Genomic DNA, 19,290 nt, shown 5'->3' with positions numbered 1-19,290 from the left:
AATGCATTTTTCAAATTTACTATCAAAAAAGTGTTTCTTTTCAAATTAATTTTTTTAAAATTTTTAATTAGTTTAATATATTTTAAAAAACTATAGCTACATAAAAGATTTTAGAACTCGATCTAATTTAAAAAAAAAAATAAAAAAGTTAGTAATAAAGTTGAAATTGAACTTTTTTTTTTTAAGAATGAATGAATTAATATAAATCAGAAAAGATAACATCGGAAATAATTGGTGGTGGACATGCCCACTCACCAAAATCAGAGCTAGAACTAACAGCCTTCGCTAAGGAATGAGCTACTAGGTTCACTGATCTTCGCTAAGGAATGAGCTACTAGGTTCACTGATCTTCTAATAAAGGAGATCGAAACAACGTTCAAATCTCGTAATAATAAACAACAATCTTTTACAACATCTGATAAATATGAGAGATTAAAGTTTTGATGTTGAATAGCCTGCACAACTTCATAGCAATCCGATTGAATTTCCACGTTAGACAGGTTCAGAGACTTAATCCAACTCAAGGCCTCTTTAACAACCACTGCTTCAATAATCGTCGGATTGATTAAGTCCGAAAATCCCACCTTTCGTATAAGCAGCTGCCCGTGTAGTCCCGAATCAACATGCCAACGCTACTAAACGCCTCCTCCTTGTTCATACCCGCATCTACATTGCAAATGAGGGAACCTTACAGCGGCTTTTTCCATTTCGCTCTCTCTATTGTTGGTGTCGTCTGCTGCTGTGCTTCCGACCTTGAAACTGACTTCCAATTTTGCAATTCGATCTGTGCTGCTGACAATACTGATTCAGTGATGCTGAATTTCTTCTCCCAAACCTTACGATTCCGATTCTTCCACAGTTGCCATAGGATAACTGAGATAATTCCAATCGTTGGTGGATTTAATTCCAGCAGTTGTATATACCAATTGAAAAAATCGCAGACCCCCTCCATTCTATTGTCCGGAAAGAACCTCCCCCAAACTTGCTTCGCTAAAAAGCATGACAGGAATATATGGCTTTCGTCCTCTCCCGTGTCGTTACATATCGATTAACCAGTGAGCTGTGTCTTAAATTGAGATTGGACAGAGACAACAGACAGTGAGAGAGTACTCGCTAGAGAAAGTTCTTTACCTTTGGAGCCACGTTTGACTTCCATATTCTCTTCCAGACATCTTCATTTGTCGTCACTGGCTCATCTCCTGATGAATTAGCCGCCAGTAAGTATCCGATTTTCACTTAATACACTCCATTCGGTTTATGTTGCCATAACCACGAGTCGTGAATCCCTGGCCTGCCGTATGGAATTGACAAAATAAGTCTACTATCTTTTGCATTGAACACTCTATGTACCTGTTGTCGACACCAGCAGGCTGTTTGGTCCATCAAATCCCCCACCAGCTCTATTGGTTCTTCGTTCGACTGTAAACTACTGATTTATGGATTTACATTATCAGGGAGCCATAGACAGCTCCAAATTTTTGTCGTCAATCCGGCTCCAATTTTCCATCGAAGGCCTGAACGCAGAAGGTCTCGGCTGGCAAGAATGCTTCTCTATATATACGACGGATTATGGCCCAGAGGGGCTTGGAGGAAGTCGGTATGAGGGTAGTAGCGTGTCTTCATAATTCTTGCCACCAATGATGCCGGATTCTGCAATAATCTCCATCATTGTTTAGCTAGTAACGTTATATTGAACAAGTGAATATCCCGAAACCCCATCCCATCTTTAACCTTCAGTATGCTCATGTTCTCCCATCTATTCCAGTGAATACCAGACACGTTTGAGCCTGCAGACTTCCACCAAAATTGATTGAGCAATTTGTTGACATCTTCATAGAATTCTTTAGGCAATAAGAACAGGCTCATCATATATGTTGGTATAGATTGCAAGACCGACTTTATCAGCACCTCATTGCCCACGCGTGACAAGAACTTCTCTTTCCAGTTATTGATCCTATTCCATATTATGTCTTTTAAGGGTCTGAATACTCTCAGCTTACTTCTTCCAATATCAATTGGTGCACCCAAATACGAATCCAGGGACTCAACCTCTGCCACTCGGAGCTCATCAATTACATCTGCTCTTGATGCAGGATTAGAATTAGAGCTGAAGAAGATGGATGATTTCTGGAAATTGATACACTGACCCGAGACTTTTGCATAATCTAAGAGGCATTGTTGAATACATTAGGCTTTGACTCTGTTGGCTCTAAAAAATAGCAGGCTATCATCTGCGAAAAATAGATGTGATATCCGAGGAGCTTGTCTAGCTACTTGGATTTCGTGGATCTTACCTTCCCTTTCTCTAGCTGATAGGATCGCTGACAGACCCTCTGCATATATAAGAAACAAAAAAGGAGAGAGAGAATCTCCCTGCCGGAGACCCCGCTGCGGAATGATGGGTCCCAATTCTCTTCCATCTTGGGAGATTTTGTATGACACTATCGTTACACACATCATGATCCACCTTATCCAGTTGGTTGGGAATTCTAACTTCTAGAGCATGTGTTCTATGAATCCCTATTCTACACGGTCGTATGCTTTACTCATATCAAGTTTTAATGCTGCTGTGCCTTTCTGCCCATGTCTTAACCCTTTTAGCTTGTGTATGATTTCATATGCTACTAGGATGTTGTCAGAGATCAGTCTACCCGATAGAAACACACTTTAGTTGTTTGAAATTACATCATTGAGAACCTGTTTGATCCGATTGGCCAACATCTTTGTCAGAATTTTAAGAAGAACATTGCATAGCCCTATAACGTGCAATTCTGAGACCAATTTTACGTTCTGCTACTTCGGGATGAGAATAATCAGAGTGTCGTTCAGGTGTTGAGGGAGTTGAAACTGACTGAGATACAATAAGCATCTTATACTTATATCTAAACCCACAATCTCCTAGAATCTCTGAAAAAATTCAGGGTTGAAACCATCTAGACCCGGACTTTTATCCGGATGCATGTCAAAGCAAGCTCTCTTCACGTTGCTAGTTGTGAACGGCCGAGCTAAGACGGCTTTGTTTTGGTATGATAGTTTGACTTGAACACACTCTAAAACAGGTGCATCCACGATACCTGCACTGGTGAAAATATTCCTAAAATAATCGGTCAGTAACTCCTCTAGCCCTGAGCCCCACGTGCATCTGTCCCTTGCCTCATTCTGTAATTCACTGAACCCATTGTGGCGTTTCCTTTCCGAAGCATAAGCATAAAAGTATTTTATGTTGGAATCGCCATCCCCGAGCCAAAACAGCTTCACCCTTTATTTCCAAAATTCCTCTTACTGTCGCAATGTTTTAGAATATGCCTGAGATGTCTTATTATACTGATCAACCCCAAATCTGTCTCTTTTGTCCTTGTATCGCTGTAATTGGACTCGTAAGCTGTCTAGTGATCGCTTGAAATTAGTTTCAAGATTCGAACTCCACCCTTCTAAAGCAGCCCGACAGCTTGTTATTTTAACGCTTATTGACTGATCTACTTCTGCTCTCCATGCTGCTGTTACAATCGCTTCACACTGTTCCTCCTTAATCCACGCATTCTCTAAGCGAAAACGCTTCCCGATGGTCAACGGATCCAGACCAACAGCTCTAGCAGTAGTGTCGTGTGGTCTGAGGCAACTGTAATTAAGTTTTTAAGCCTAGAATCCGCAAAAAATTCGTTCCATCGCTCATTGACGAACGCTCTGTCGAGCTTTTCCTCCACCCATCTTTCTGACCCTCCCTTTGCCTCCCATGTGAACTGATATCCCTCCATTACCACCTCGTGTAATTCATTATCTTCAATGGCTCTTTTAAAGCCTTCCATTAAACCATTCGGATGCGGCCGTCCTCCTCTCTTTTCACTAGAACGCATCAAATTATTAAAGTCACCAATTAAGCACTAGGCTAAGCCATCATGTTCCTTGAGGGATCATAACAAGTCCCAGGATGCTCGCCTTCTATTTCTCTCCGGGTAGCCATAAAAGCCTATAACTCGAAAGGGCGTTAAATTTGGAAGAGTGATAATTGTGTTGATAAAATTTAGTGATGATGAAATAATCTCCACCTCAATATTTTCTTTCCAGCGAAGGGCAAGCCCTCCTCCATGGCCAACACTATCCAGCACAAAAAGATTTCCCAAAGCCCAGCTTCCTACTGATAGCTTGGACTCTCGCTTCATTGATCATTGTCTCCATCAAAAACATTACCATGGGCTTATGGACCCGGATTTGGTCCAAAAGAACCTAAATTGTACATGAGTTGCCTAGACGATGATAGTTCCAGCTAAGCAGACTCATTGGTGTCGGCGGGCTTGCATTCCAGGTCCTGCCGCTTCTTCGTTTTTTGAACTATCTGACTCATCCACGTCTATTTCTCTCTCCTCCCTTCTTGGTCTCTTTGGATCGTGTGTAACACCCTGAGTGATGTTACTGATATTTGACTGTATTGAGATTCCAGGTATATGGGGACCAAAGGATCTTATGATTGATCCTACTTTTCCTGTGCTTATGCTCGTCTCTCCACTAGGCGGATGTCCCCTCGATTCCTGGATGTTATTGCCCTCAGTATTACTGTTACTTCCTTCCCCGCATGTTTCGCATAACCACTCCCTCCCCGCGAGGCTACCCTTTCGACGTATTGCTGCTCTTAGGAAACTTTCATACTGTCTTTCTATTGGTGTTGCAGGATTATCGAAGAATTTAGCACAAAATTGTCCGAGTGACCTATAATGCCATAGTAGAAGCAAAAACTGGGCAGCCTCTCGTAATGAAAACTGACCAAACCCAATCTCCTCCACTCCGCTTCATCTTCTGACCCATTTTTAAGGGTACTCGGACGTCCATAGCTACCTTGATGCGCAAGTAACTACGTCTGAGCCCTGTAAAATTCCTCTCATCTGATTCCATGAATGAGCCTAAGTAATCTCCTAGTATCTTGCATATATTCTCTGTTTGGAATCCCATAGGTAGGTCCGCAATCTGAACACAGATGATCAGCCTAGATAGCTCCACCTGCATCGTTTGTTCCATCAAATCCAGCCTTTTAATAATTAAGACATTCTGGTTGAATGTCCACGACCTGTAGTTCAGCACTCGAACCACATCTAGCTCATGATAGAATTGAAATAAATAGCGTCCTTCCCGATCGGTCTCCATGATCGTGACTCCCTTCATCGGCTTCTATATAGATGCTAGCGTACACTTCGTGCTATCCAGGTGGATAGATTTGGCTATCAGGAACTGTCCGACGATGAAAAGAGAAGGCTACGAATTGAGGACTGGAACTTCTTCTATCGGAATAACAATACTGTCCTCGCCATCTTCCTCTAGTCGCAGCTTCGCATAGGCGTCAAGTAATCCTTTGTTTCTTTCCATTGTTACACTTCAATCTCCGTTTGATGGATAGGTTTAGCTTTATCGCTGGTACACAGGATCGCCGGCGTCAATGAATGGCAAAGAGAAACCCTAGAAAGACTCATTCTCACCCGAGAAGACTAAAACCACTTCAATAGGAAAGACTTTCTGAAACTGATAATTTTGAATAAGGTAAAAGCAAGACTTTTGAATTAATTCTCATTAAATTGAACTTGTTATACCTTATAAATAACCAATATTAAAAAGTAAAAGAATTGAGCGATTATTTATCGAAAATCTAACAAATGAAATTTAGAAATAAATCCAACTCAACATATTTAAAACTTAATATAATTTTAACAAAATAAAAAATAGAATAAAATGCGCATTCTTATCAATAGATAACCAATTAAATAAATCTATATATATCTATATAAAACAGTAATGATGGAGCTGAGGTGTCACTTCCTACTTTTTTACTGATAAAAATATAATATAATACATAATATATTAATTTTAATTATATTATTATATTTTCCATAAAAAATATTATTTTTATTCGTATTATATGTAAGAGTTCTATAGAATTTAGAATAATCCCTAAAATCTCTCTAATTTTCTGCATATTTATTTATATCTATCTATATATAATATAAAACAGCACCGATGGAACCGAGGTGTTACTTCCTCTCTTTTTTACTGATAAAAAATATAATATAATATATTAATTTTAATTATATTATTATAAAAAATATTATTTAAAGTATATGCAAAAATAAAAAAATAATTTAAATAACACCTTTATAATTTTTTATATCTAATATAAAATGGTAATGATGGAGCTGATGTGTCACTTTCTCCTTTTTTACTGATAAAAAATATAATATAATTCATAATATATTAATTTTAATTACATTATTATATTTATCTATAAAAAATTATTTTTATTCGTATTATATCTAAGAGTTCTATAGGACTTAGAATAATCCGTCAAATCTCTTTAATTTTCTGTATATATATATATATATATATATATAATATATATAATATAAAACAATAACAATAGAGTTGAGGTGTCACTTTCTCTATTTTTTACTGATAAAAAATATAATATAATATATAATATCTTAGTTTTAATTATATTATTATAAAGTATATTATTTAAAGTATATGCAAAAATAAAATAAAAAATTTAATTTAAATAGTACCTTTATAATTTTTTTTAATATTTATATGCTATTATAAATTCATGCATCGCACGGGCTAAAAACTAGTTATACAATTATACTATTACCATTATACTATACTATACAAAAAAAAAATACAAAATAAGTTATATTATACTTTTTTTTTGAAATATTATACCATTATACTATATTTTCTATATTTTTAAGAAAACCTAAAACATAAGAACAAAAGCAGTTGCAATCGTTCCTCTTCACTCTGTGGTTCCTCTTCACACCGTCTCTTCAGCAACATCGCTAGCGCCGAACACAACAGCTTACGATCTCGCCCCGCGGAACACAACAGCTTCTGATCTTTGATTAACTGCCGAATGAACCCTTCGTCTTCTCACATCGTAGTGCATCACGAAAGTAAGCCTTTGTTTGGGAGTTTGGAGGTGAATGGAGGTGAGAGTTAAAGGAGGTAATGGAAAGGGAAGAGAAGGAAAGGGAAGTTAAAGATTAACCTTATTTGGGAGTTTACAGGATGTAAATGAAAGTTACAGGTTTAACTTCGTTTGTGAGTTTAAATAGGAAGGGGAATGAAAGTTAGAATTTATTCTAAATAGACAATTTTATCCTCAAATAATATTTCAGGATCCGAAAGTTGCTGCCCGTGCAATTTTACAGCAGATAAAAGATCACAATGATCCAAATTATGTATATTTTTGGATTCACAATTAGATGCTTCCAAATCAGGATCTGAAAGCTGCTGCCCGTGCAATTTTACAGATTTAATTGCTTATTAAGCCGCTGCCCATGCAATAAGAGATCACTATTTGCACAACCCATTGAACAAAGTTGAGCAGCTTATCAAATCAATTTCATTGTAGCAGATCTATCTATCAATTATTCTGCAAAAGCTGCTACCGATGCATGGAAAATAAGTATCATAAACTCATCTCATAGCTGGAAAATAACATTGGATGCTCAACTATTATGGCTGACTCTTTGCATTAATATAGTGGACATCAGACTTATAGTAACATAAATTGAATTGGGGAACCAATAATTTAGAGAAGCACATCATCATTTCTAAGCAGGTGTGATAAATGTAAATTTCAACTCATCATTTATCAGCAGCAATTCTTCTACCCATTAAATAATTATGCACTATACAACAAGCTAAAATAATTTCTTTGAGAGTGTGAATATTATAATGAGGTTCATTTCCACTAGCAATGATAGGAAATCCTTTCTTCAAAATGCCAAAAGTTCTCTCTATTGCATTACGAAGAGAAGCATGTCTATGGTTGAAGAGCTCTCGCACATTCTTTGGAGAGTTCGTTGAGTATTCTTTCAAATGATAACGCTCACCTTTATAAGGTGTAATTAACTCTTTTTTTAACATGAATCCGGCATCCACTAAATAATATTTACCTATATAAAAAGAATTGAAAACTTAGTGTATGTAAGTTTAGATAAAGAATTTACTAAATTAATAAATATATTATAAAAATAGTTTCATTACCTTGTGATTCTAAGTAAACCTTGTCGACTTAAAGCATTTTTTATAATTCTAGAATCAGAAGTTGTTCCTTCCTAACCGGCTAACACATATGTGAACTTTAAATCAAAATCACATGCACATAGAACATTGGTTGTAGGCCAATCCTTTCTACCGCGATATTTAGGAGCATCCATTGTTGAAACTTTTACACGAATATGTGTACCATCGATTGCTCCAATACAATCCTAGTATCGTTATAGTTTAGTTAAAAAATTTATAAAACTCAATAAAAATGATTAATGAAGGAAATTATTGCTAACTACTGACATTTACCTTGAAGAATGGATAAAACCTTTTGTTGTTCATTATTTTTGAAGGTACTTCAGATCCATTAGGTTGAATCACATATCTCTCTTCTAACTCTATCACAGCTCTCAAAACATTGTGAAAATGGCGACTAACTGTTTCTCCGGATCTACGAAAAAAAAATTACACTCTCGATTCTTGACATTGTGGCCAATTATCCATAAAAATTTAGCCACTTGCTCTTCAATCGATGCTCGTTGCGTTGGACGCAAGCCACCATATTTCATCAATGTAGTAAAAAATTCATCAAAAGTAGAAGGACCCATTCGAATGATATCTCATACACTCTCACTAGTTCCGATAAAATTCATTAGTTCTTGTCGAACCTTTTCACTTTCTAGTCGAATAGTATGTTCCAGTTTATAGCTATGTGCACGTTTTCTTTTAACATATCAACGAGTCATATGAATAATACATTCTACAATAGCACGGCGACATTCATGTGTTGCTCTCTCTTCAAGAGTTACCATATCAATAATTTGATCACCCATCTATGCTCAAAATAAATGTTCAACTAATGGCACACGTTGAAAATAAACAAATTCTGCAAATAAAATAAACAAATTATGCAAATAAATGTTCAACTAATGGCACAGGTTGAAAAATGTAAGTTGAAAAATGTTCAAATAATCATTAGCTATCTGTAAATTTAAAAATGTTCAAACACATATTTGGTGTTTATTTATGTTGATGAATGAAATACAACAGTTGAATATGAAATAATTCATGATATGAAATACAAACACATATCTGGTGTTTATTTCATGTTCAAAAAGGGACGAAATTGTTCATGAATTATTTTATTTTCTGGTGTTTATTTCATATCCAACTGAAGCTTCTGGTGTTTATTTCATTTTCAACTGAAGCTAACTGTTCATGAATAATATCATGAAATCAAAGAACAACATGAATTGTGAAATAGACATCTTCAAGAATGGAGTTTCTGGTGTTTATTTCATTTTCAACTGAAGCTAAATGTATCATGAACAACATGAATTATTTTATAATTTGTGCAAAAAAAAACTCCAACTCCATTATTATTATTTGGAGAACATTATGAATAATATCATTAAATCAAAGAACAAAAAAAAACTGAATAAAATTGAATCACATACCAATCAAAAAGAATCATTAAAAACTCATAAATTTTGTTACCTGGATTATCGTTTCCTCCAACAGTGACTGTAAGAAGAAGGAGAAGCAATGGAAATGAAAGAACAGAAAGGAAAAGCAATATAGGTGAAGAGAGTGAAATAGACGTTAGAGGAAGATGAAAGAACAGAAAAGATGAAAGGCCAGAAGAAATAGATGTTGTACGTATTTCAAGGTTAAGATGGAATAATAAATTATAAGCAGGGATATAAAGAGGCTTTTAATGAGAAGAAAAATTATCATTAAAAGTCTAAATATTCTCATGAAAGAGTTTTTAATTTCAGGAAACGATTTGGTCAACAACAAACCAAATCTTCTCATAATGATTATGATTATTTCAGCATGTGCATCAGATGAAAAAGCCAGCCACTTACAGAACAACAGCAACATCCTCAATTTCAGGATTGGAGTGAAATAAGTGTTCTAGTTCAGGTGGAGGTACCTACAAGCAAATATATTACAAAGGAGTGGAATTGTATACAATCTTCTTAACATCTAAAGATTATAAGAGAACAGAATAATTAGAGTGATTAAATCACCTGTTATGCTTGTATTCGTAGAATCAAAAGAACAAATATCCCCATTCTTTAACTAACCTTCTAAATCCAAGGTTTCAGCAGTTGCCTTCTCATCTCCTACATAACCTGCGTGAACACCATTCAGACCTACATTGACTACTGAGAACACCGGATAAGCTTATGGATATGCCCCAAAATATTAGTCGTATAACAGGAAAAAATCTAGATTATGGATTTGTTAACCAAGACAAAGCAGTACTTAAACTATGGTATCACATAAAGTCCTCAATAATGAAATTTTGGTACCTAATATATTTGTGTTCATTCTTAATTGTTGCTTCATTTTGTTATTTATGTACCTATAATCAAGCATGTCACCTTCATATTTCCAATTACCAGAAAACAGTTTCCTGCCATGATTGGAACATTACTTCCACTACCAAAATCAACTAGAACCTAGTATATCAATGTTGGAACATGCAATCAACACCAAAATTATATTAGACATAATTAGACAAAATCCAAAGCAACAAAATTCAACACAAAATTATAAATTGCCTAAATCAAAAAACAAAAACCCCAAATATCAAACTTCAAACTTAATTCAAGTTTAGTAAATCATTAAAATTGTTGGGGGAAACAATTTAATTAACTAATTGAACTGCAATGAAAGAGGGAAAAGAGAAAGTAGAAAAACCTCCGGGGAATGGTTGGGTGGAACAGAAGAGCAAATAGCAGTTGAACCCAACTTAAACCAGTCTCTTTGGCTCTTTAGGAATGGTGTTAGACCTTCTTGAAGCAGCAGGGCAAACAAAAGGTTTTGTTGCCAAGGGAGAAGCACCGCCATTTTCTCTGGCTTTTATTGCTGCTTTTGTTTCCTTGAGAATTTCTCTTTCCTATAAAAGTTATACATTCTTAGCTTTCATTGAAAAAGAATACAAGTTTTTGTACATATATAGTGGTCTATTTGCTATAGAAGTTGTAAAAACATACATCTGTTCTTAGCCGAAAGGGCTTTGGATTTGTCGGCTTTAGTTTCTTCAGCTTCAGGGATTGAGCATTAGAAGCAGTTTCTTTTAGAATTGTTTGTTTCCCACTAGGTCAGGCCGGGTGCAGTTTCTTTTCCATAGTTGTTTCCTTGAGAATTGCTTTTTCCTATAAAAGAAGAGTTATACTACATTCTTAGATTCCATTGAAGAGAAATACAAGTTTTTGTATATAAAATTTGAAAAAACATACATGAGTTCTTAGCCAAAATGGCTTTGGAATTGTCGGCTTTGGTTTCTTCAGCTTCAGGGATTGAGCATTGGCTATAAGAAAAGCCTGCTCAGCTTTAGCTTTTGGGGTTGGATTTTTTCTCCAATGTGGTTTTGGGAGACTTCTTGCAGCCATAACCTGCAGGATTCAATATCTTATTTCCCAATTCTAAATATGACACATGTTATAGAAAGCTAGAACTTGAAGATTATATGCTTATAACTAACCAGGAGTTTGTGGATTGTTTCCGAGTCTTTTTCTTCTTCTTCTTCATGTTTCAAGTCACATCCTGGAAAAACAGAATCATGTTTCAGGAACTCAAAATAATAAAATTTGAAGAGACGGGGTCACGACAGGGTGTATACTTTCTGCTGGATTTGGCATCAGCGGCCGAATTTTCTGCTTTAATGCAGGTAAATTATACCTATGACCCTTCAATTTTACCTTTACTTTTATTATGATCCTAAATTTCAAAACTAAATAGCATGACTTCCAAACTTTTCATTTTACCAACTTAATGATCTTTTTTAGTGTTAATAAGTCAAAATGACAGCGACTTCAAATTGAGAAGTACCAAAATTAAAATAGTTTAGAAACATATTTAAGATAAAAAAAACCATATTTTTAGAGTTTTTTCACTCTAAACAACCTCTTTTTCTCTCTTAAAAAGGGTATTATATTATTAAACGATGTATGATAATGAAAATGATAACTGTGTCTTAATCTACCATTTTTATATATATATATATATATATATATATATATATATATTAAATCAAATAACTAAAATATATTATTAGTATTTTTTTTGTTTGTTTTATATTTAGATAAATATCTTAAATATTATTTTATATTCTCAATATTAATAAATGTTAATTCGTTTTTAAACTTTAAATACATACAAATAAAATTTAAAAATCTAACAAACTATATAATTTAAGTTAAAATAATAAAATACATATTTAAAAATATATATCTTATTATTATTAGTATTTTGATATTTACTGAATTTAATAAAATTTTATTTTTGTCGTATTAAATTTATTAATTTGGTATTTCAAAATATCATATGATTTTATGATTTGATATTAGAAAATATTATTATTACTATAGTACTTATAAAAATATAACTCTCGATCCTCTTATCTTTTATTTTTTCTTTTTGATTCTTTGACATGTCCGATTTTAAATGTTCGTGAATAATCCAATATGGTTGATAATAAAGAGGCATTTGAATGTTTTCATACCAAATCTCAAACAGAACCAGGAACGATCATCTCCATGTTGGTAAAGATCTGGTACGTTGAGATCCATGAACTTGGGTGCGTGAAAGTTTTCATAAAATTCAAAGTTTTCATAACAGTCATCATCTTCTTCAGCATTGATGGTCCACAAACATGAGTCCACGAACTGAGACTCCTCCATTATGGTAGGTGGACGAAATGAGAGAGAGAGAGAGAGAGAGAGAGAGAGAGAGAGGAGAATTTGAGAATTAGAGTTGTGTGATGGCAAACAGACAAGAGAGAGAGAGAGAGAGAGAGAGAGAGAGAAGGATTAGGAATTGGAGTTGTGGAATTCAGAAAACATAAAAGAGATATTTATAGTGTGACTTTGAAATAGCTGTTGGAAGAAATTCAATGGTCATAACAACGTATCTAAGGGTATTTTTGTAAATTACTTCATCAGATTATTCCTATGGTTGAATAAGTTGACTTTGCATTTAATTTTGTTTGGTCACAAGTCTTCTTCCTATGGTTGAATCACTTGACTTTTGACTTTGCATTTAATTTGTTTTTTTGGTTACAAGTCTATAATCAAATATCGACAGACTTGGTTTCGAATTTTACAAGTCTTCACATTTATTTATTTTATTTTATTGGTGCATATCTTCACATTTATTTTACTTTTTTAATCATTTATTTTGGCTAAATAAGCGTTTCGACTTTTATAATTATAAAAATTGAATCCATATTTATAATTTTTTAAGATTAAACCCTCAAACTTTCATATTATTAAAAATTAAGCTAATATAAGGTTTGTTTAAGTCCATTTGGCAATCCAATATGGTTGAGGTGGTTACCAAAATTATTCATAAACAATATGGTTGAGGTGGTTACCAAAATTATTCATAAACAATTTATTCATTGCACGCTACGTCAAAATGGGGCTGTGTTATGTGAGTTTACTGTAGTGTATGCCTCTCCGGCTGCCTCTTCGCGTCAAATCCTGTGGAATGAGCTTCAGAACATTAGCAATACGGTTTCTGGGCCTTGGTTCATGATGGGGGACTTTAATGATATTTCCGAACTTTCTGATTAGAAAGGGGGTGGTAGTCACTATGTCAATCGTTGCCTCAATCACCGTCGTTATATGGATGCTTGTGGGGTATTTGATTTGGGAAGCTCAGGCCTTCGGTATACGTGGAAGAGGAATAATGTCTTTGTTTGCTTGGATAAATTTTATTGTAATGCTCAAGCGAAGCTCCATTTCCAGAAAGCTTCGGTTCTAAATCTTCCTTTCCGTCAGTCCGACCACTGTCCTATTGTCTTGAGAATGCTGGGCACGAACTCCATTCGCGCGGACCGCCCGTTTCGATATTTAGTGGCTTGGGAAACACATCCGGGCTTCAAGAAGGAGGTTGAAGCCCACTGGAAGCCAATATTAGACCCGGTTGAAGCCGTGTCGAATTTCAGAGAGGAGATTTGTGTCTGGAATAAGCGGATTTTTAGGAACATCCATGTTAGGAAACGTTCGTTACTGCAAAGGCTTGAGAATATTCAATTTCGCATGCAAAATAGGCCGAATAATCAATTATCCCTCGAGCATGATTCCATCCAGAAGGATCTCCTTGAAGTTCTTACCCAAGAGGAACTTCTCTGGTTTCAAAAATCTAGAAAGCAATGGATAGCTGAAGGTGACAGGAATACGAGATTCTTCCACTTATCCACTATTATTCGTAGAAGTCACAATCGGATTGAAGCTATTAAAAAGCCGGATGGGGAGTGGTGTGTTGAAGAAGGAGCCATTCGACAATGCGCCATTCAGTTTTACTCCAATCTCTTTGCTGACGAAGGAGTCTCGCGAGGTCCACTTAGGACGCTCTCCTCGTTTCCTAGCATTCCTATGGTTGATTTTGTGAAAGCCTTTGCGCCGGTTACCGAGTTGAATATTCAGAATGCCATCTTCAGTATGGGGGGTACGAAGGCTCCGGGGGTGGATGGGCTGCCCGCCATCTTTTATAAGAAGCACTGGGGCGCGGTTAAAAGTGGTGTCTGTAAGTTCATTTTGAATGTTTTTGCAGGGGTTGAAGACGTTAGCCGAGTTAACGAAACTTTAATTGTGCTCATTCCGAAAATCCACAGGCCTAATTCCTTTGCTCAGATGCGACCGATAAGTCTTTGTAATGTCATTTATAAGACTATTACCAAAGTGATTGCTAATAGGATCCGGGATCTCCTCCCTAATCTGATTAGTCCTCTCCAGGGGAGCTTTGTTCCTGGGCGTCAAATGGTGGATAATATTGTGATTGCTCAAGAGATGGTCCACTCCATGAGGATTCGAACTGGGAAAAAAGGGTTCATAGCGCTCAAATTGGACTTGGAGAAGGCTTATGACCGTTTAGATTGGGGTTTCCTTATGGACACTATTCGGACTGCCGGTTTTCCTAATAATTGGTGCCAGGTCATTCGATCTTGTATATCATCTGTCTCTATGAAAGTCATGATCAACGGGAAGGTGTCAGAGTCTTTCAACTCGTCGAGAGGGATTCGTCAGGGTGACCTGATGTCCCCTTACCTATTTGTTCTCGTGATGGAAAGGTTAGCGCACCTCATCCAAGAGGCCGTGGCTGGGGATCGTCTTCGTCCTGTCAAGTTCAGTAAGTACTGCCCTCCTATTTCCCACTTATTTTTTTGCAGATGATGTCATGTTATTTCTGGAAGGGAATGATAGCCAGCTTCAAGTTATGATGTCTATTTTGAACTCCTTCTGTCAAGCTTCTGGGCAAAAACTTAACCTTGAGAAATCCCGGATGCTTTGCTCTAAGAATATGAATATTCAGACGTGTCGGAGTTTGAGCGCGGCTTGTGGCATCCCGCTTACTTCCTCGTTCAGGTCCTACTTGGGGATTCCACTTTTTAGTGGTCGGGTTACCAAGAACTCTTTTAAGAACACCATTGACTCTGTGCAGAATAAACTTTCCTCGTGGAAGAGTTCATCTCTTTCCCTTGCGGGTCGAATGACCCTGATCCAATCCGTGTCCAATTCCTCCCCAAACCATGTCATGCAGGCAAACTTGTTACCTGCTGCGGTGATTCAACAACTTGATAAATCAAACAGAAGATTCCTTTGGGGGGCGAAAGAAGGAGAAAAGAAGTTACATCCTATCCCTTGGGATGATGTTTGTTGGCCTAAAGCGTATGGAGGGGCGGGGCTCAGAAAGGCTTTAGATAATAATAAAGTTATGTTGATAAAGTTGATTTGGAGGATGTGGAAGAACCCGAAGGCTATTTGGGTGAAGTTACTGTTGGGGAAATACAGAAAAGATGCTATATTTGGTGGCGGCCCTAGTCGTGTTAAGAGCTGTTCTTTCCTTTGGAAGAGTATCTCATCCATCTTCCATGAATTTTGCAAAGGTGTTGAGTGGGATGTAGGGAATGGTAAGACCATTAACTTCTGGAGGGATAAGTGGTTGAAGGGTGTTTCGCTCTTTGATGTTGCGAGGATTAAACCGGGCGTAAGGGATTGCTCGCGGACTATCTCTGAGTATATTACTGACTCCGGGGATTGGAATTGGCTGGAACTTGAGAGGTACTTTGATGTCGAATGGCTGTTGCGACTTCGGGGAGCTTATATTAGTACTGCTGCCCAGGAGATTGATAAACGGTGCTGGGGCCGGACGAGCAATGGGAGCTTTACTTGTAAATCAGCTTATGCTTTGGTTTGTGACCTGCCGAATATCCCGAGTGACCATAAGTGGCGGGCTATTTGGGCTATGAGAATTCCACAGCGTGTAAGAAGCTTTGGGTGGCTGTGTTTACACGAGAAATTGATTACTAATAAGGAGCGTGCTTGGCGACACTTAATTGTACATGATGTCTGTGGTCGTTGTCATAATCTGACGGAGTCACTGACGCATGCCCTCCGGGACTGTCCGCTTAGCGCCAATCTGTGGAAGCAAGTCCTTCCGCCTACTGCCCAAGGTGAGTTTTTTCGTCAAACGGATACGAACTGGTTCAGTTGGTGTCTGTCATCTATGCCTCAGCCTTTCCCGAATTGGCATGCTACTTTTATGGTTACATGTTGGCTTGCTTGGCGATGGAGGAACTTTGTGTGTTTTAACAGAGGTGGAGAAGTCCCTGGGAATCCGATTGATGTTATTCGCAGGACTGTTTTAGAGTTTAGGAATGGATGGGTCAAGGAGGATGGGACGGGAAATGATAGAGTTTACCATATGGTTGATGTTAGTTGGTCCAAACCGAGGGATGGTTGGTTTCGGTTGAATACTGATGGCTCTATGAACCACACTAGTGACATTTCTTGTGGGGGGGTCATTAGAGATAGTCATGGCTACTGGAAAATTGGTTTCCTGGCCAATATGGGAAAGGGTAATTCGCTTGAGGCGGAGATGTGGGGACTGTTGTATGGTCTGAAACTCGCAAAGGGTGAGGGAATTAGTTATCTGGAGGTGGAATCGGATAATTTAGAGCTTGTTAGCTGTGTGAAGGAGCCTTGTGACCTTGTTGGTTCATCGCGGAATATTTTGCAGGGAATTCTTTCTGCTGTAATGAAGTTTACTGGTTTTGATATTCGTTATATCTATCGTGAGCAAAACAAGGTCGCGGACAGAATTGCTTCTGAAGCTCATTCCGCCCAGCCGGGTCTTTTGGTGCTGAATGGTATACCAGGATATGTAGGGGAGCTGTTGAGGGATGATTTAGCTGGCATTTCCGTCCCGAGATTGGTCCCGGGCTAGTTATCTATTTTGTCCCTGTTTTGTTTCTGCTGTTATCAAAAAAAAAAAAAGTCCATTTGGCAATGTAAAACACTCTTATCTTGTCATTTAAACTAAAATTTAAGATATATTTAAAATAAGACTTCCCATTTGAAATCTCAATCCACATTGATAATAATATAATTTTATCTATATACAATTTTGCATTTGGATAAAATTACAATTTTTTTTTTTGGTAGAAAAGGAAAGGAAAGCAAAACAAAACAAGCAACTACATCGGGATTAGCCTAGGAAAGCTAACCCCACTCCTATCCTCTAAAAGAAGAGGAGAAAAAGCGATAGGGGGAACGATAAGGGTAGAAACACCTAACACCCCCTCATGGCCTGCCGCCGCCAAGTGATCTGCAACACGGTTCTGCTCCCGAAAAATGTGGCTGAACTCAAGGATATCAAATGAGGGGCTAAGCCTCTTAATAGCTTTAATAAGGTTGCGGCTATGAAGACCCATGGCATGACTACCCAAAATCATATTGATGGCCTCCAAGTTATCTGACTCCACAGAAAGCCTCTTAACACCCAGCCTAATCGCCAGCTGGATCCCAGAGAGAATGCCACAGAGCTCCGCAGAGAAGGAAGAACCCAAACCCAAATTATGGGTAAACCCAGAAAGCCAGGCGCCTCCCGCATCCCTAAGAACACCTCCGGCAGCAATCTTACCATTACTGAGGCAGGAACCATCAGTATTCAGCTTCACAACCCCCTCTCTCGGCCTGCTCCAGCTCACGAGGTGGACATCACTACTCGGGGAAGATCTGGCAAGGGACTCACCTTTGAAACTATCAATAATAGAGGAGAGTTTCTTCAAGAAGAACTCAGCTAAGTTAGGCAAAAGCACAGCTTTATTATCAAAAATCTCCTCGTTCCTCCATTTCCACACTTGATGATAGATAATGGCAAAGAAAATGTCCCCATGCTCCATATAAGACAATAACTTTCCCCTAATACCATCTGAGAACCAGTCGTTCACAGAATGGGACATGAAGGAAGAGAAAGTATGATGAGGGAGAATTTTCTTCCAAACCTCTTCACTCTTAGGGCAATCCCTAAGAGCGTGGCACAACGATTCAACATGGCCTCTACATCTACCACAAGCTCCAGAGGTCGCCAAATGCCTTCTGTATCTATCTGAGTTAGTAAGTAATCTGTCTTTAACGCCCAGCCACAGGAAGCTCCTCATGCGGTAGGGGATTTTAAGGGACCAAATGGTCTTCCAAATATCCGAGAGATTATCAGTCCTGTTAAGGGAAAAAGCTTCAAAGGCAGATTTGCAAGAATAGACTCCATTGTTAGTCAGCGCCCAGCAATGCTTATCCATGTCTTCCTCTTGATTACTCACCTTCACTCCTCTAATTCTAAGGAGAGTCTCAAGGCTAAAGAAAGAATCAAATTTAGGCCAAACCCAGTCCCCTTCAGAGTCCACCACATCGGCTAACCTCCAGTTTTGGATATCACTAGGCGGGGGGGGGGGGGGGGGGGGGGGGAAGTGCACACATCCACTAAAGGTTTATCCCCAATCCAGGTATCAAACAAGAAGCTTGTGGACTTACCATTACCCACATCCAGACCAACCCCCGAGCAAAACTCAGCAAAAACGGCGCTAAGCCCTTTCCAGAGGAAGGAACAATTGATAACTCTCTCTTTCGGGCCCTCAAATATCTTATCTTTTCGATACTTACCACAAAGAAGGCGAACCCAGAGAGAGGAGGGGCATTGCCACATACGCCAAAGGAGTTTCATTAATAAAACTTTATTATTATCCTTAGCTCTCCTAATGCCCAAACCCCCTGAATCTTTGGGCTGACAAACCTCACTCCAAGGCACCAGGTGGATCTTTCTTCCCTCCACAGCTTCCCCTCACAGGAACCTTCGGTTAATCTTATCAAGATCATTAAGCACATGATTCAGAAGCTGACAAGCCTGCATGATGTGGTTGGGAGCAGCGGAATTCACAAATTGAATTAAAGTCAGACGGCCAGC

At 37.7% G+C, this 19,290-nt stretch overlaps 1 long non-coding RNA gene across 1 annotated transcript; it reads right to left on the bottom strand.

Annotated features, from left to right (window-relative positions):
• Positions 1 to 11,313: 11,313 nt before the first annotated feature.
• LOC136235423 (uncharacterized) lies at positions 11,314 to 12,674 on the bottom strand. Its single transcript, XR_010691793.1, has 3 exons — positions 12,548 to 12,674; positions 11,528 to 11,589; positions 11,314 to 11,438 (listed from the first exon to the last, which is right to left on the bottom strand). It is a non-coding gene; the product is annotated as an uncharacterized lncRNA (long non-coding RNA).
• Positions 12,675 to 19,290: the final 6,616 nt, after the last annotated feature.

This window comes from Euphorbia lathyris, chromosome 7 (assembly GCF_963576675.1).
Source record: "Euphorbia lathyris chromosome 7, ddEupLath1.1, whole genome shotgun sequence".
Lineage (NCBI taxonomy): Eukaryota > Viridiplantae > Streptophyta > Magnoliopsida > Malpighiales > Euphorbiaceae > Euphorbia > Euphorbia lathyris.
Note: the sequence above shows the minus strand (reverse complement) of the source record. Positions and strands in the feature narration are given on the sequence as shown.